Genomic DNA, 1,224 nt, shown 5'->3' on the forward strand with positions numbered 1-1,224 from the left:
GCGGCCGCTGCACTCCAGTCTGGGCGACAGAGTGAGACTCCGACTCAAAAAAAAAAGAAGAAAAGAAAAAAGAAAAAAGAAATGGGGTCTCACTATGTTGGCTAGGCTGGTGTTGAACTCCTGACCTCCAGTGATCCTTCTGCCTCGACCTCCCAAAGTGCTCTGATGACAGGCATAAACCACTGTGCCTGGTCTTCCTTGCTTCCCGAGCTTGACTTTCTCAGTTCTTCCTCACGGTCCTCTCCAGACCACCAGCCCACCAAAAGCAGCCCCCTGCCGTTCTATCCCACTCTCGCTTTTCCCAGCATGCAGTTGCGGTCACTGTAGGACCTGTGTACCTGCCCGCCATCTTTCTACCCAGCCTGTGGCCTGGGAGGACGGGGCGCTTATAGCTGGCTTTCTGTGTCTAGAGCTGTGTCTGCACATACTAAGTGCTCAGGAATGGTCACTGACTGAAAGACAGATGACATGCCTACTCAGTGCCAGGCCCTTGGCGGCTACGGGCCTAAATGTTCCAGCTGTGCCTGGCTTGGTGGGGGTGGGGGGCTTCAAAACGCTTAACAGGCCCAGGTGCAGTGGCTCACCCCTGTAATCCCAGCACCTTGGGAGGCCAAAGCAGGAGGAGTGCTGGAGCCCAAGAGTTCAAGAAAGACCTGGGCAACATAGCAAAACCTGTCTCTATAAAAAAAAAAAAAATCAAGCCGGGTTCGGTGGCTCAGCCTGTAATACCGTGCCTTGGGAGGCTGAGGTGAGGGGATGGCCTGAGCCCGCGGGTTCGAGACCTGCCTGGGCAACTTGGCGAGACCTCATCTCTACAACAAATCAAAAATTAGCCGGGCGTGGTAGCACGTCTGTAGTCCCAGCTACTCGGAAGGTGGAGACGGAAGGATTGCCGGAGCCCAGCAGGTCGAGGCTGCGGCGGCCGGGAGCAGCCACTGCACTCCAGTCTGGGTGACGGAGTGAGACCCCAACTCAAAAAAAAACAAAAACAAAACAAACAAACAAAATCAAAACATTAACCGGGTGTGATGGCATGTGTCTGTGGTCCCAGCTACTCGGGAGGCTGAGGCGGAAGGATTGCCTGAGCCCGGGAGGCTAAGGCGGCGGCGAGTTATAACCCCACCATCTCACTCCAACTTGAGCAGGAGGGAGACCCCGACTCGAAAAAAGTGCTTAATGGGTGCTGTGTCCCGTGCACTGGCCAACCACCCACCCACCCACCCA

General features: G+C 55.5%; 1 protein-coding gene across 1 annotated transcript in view; it reads right to left on the reverse strand.

The window, feature by feature from the left end:
- Positions 1 to 1,224, reverse strand: part of IL12RB1 (interleukin 12 receptor subunit beta 1) — a gene marked incomplete at both ends in the record, with an annotated part of 21,786 nt that overhangs the window by 16,808 nt on the left and 3,754 nt on the right. The window lies entirely within an intron of this gene.

The sequence above is a fragment of the Carlito syrichta genome, unplaced genomic scaffold (genome assembly GCF_000164805.1).
Source record: "Carlito syrichta isolate Samal-C Ts95f unplaced genomic scaffold, Tarsius_syrichta-2.0.1 Scaffold143239, whole genome shotgun sequence".
In the NCBI taxonomy this organism is placed as follows: Eukaryota; Metazoa; Chordata; class Mammalia; order Primates; family Tarsiidae; genus Carlito; species Carlito syrichta.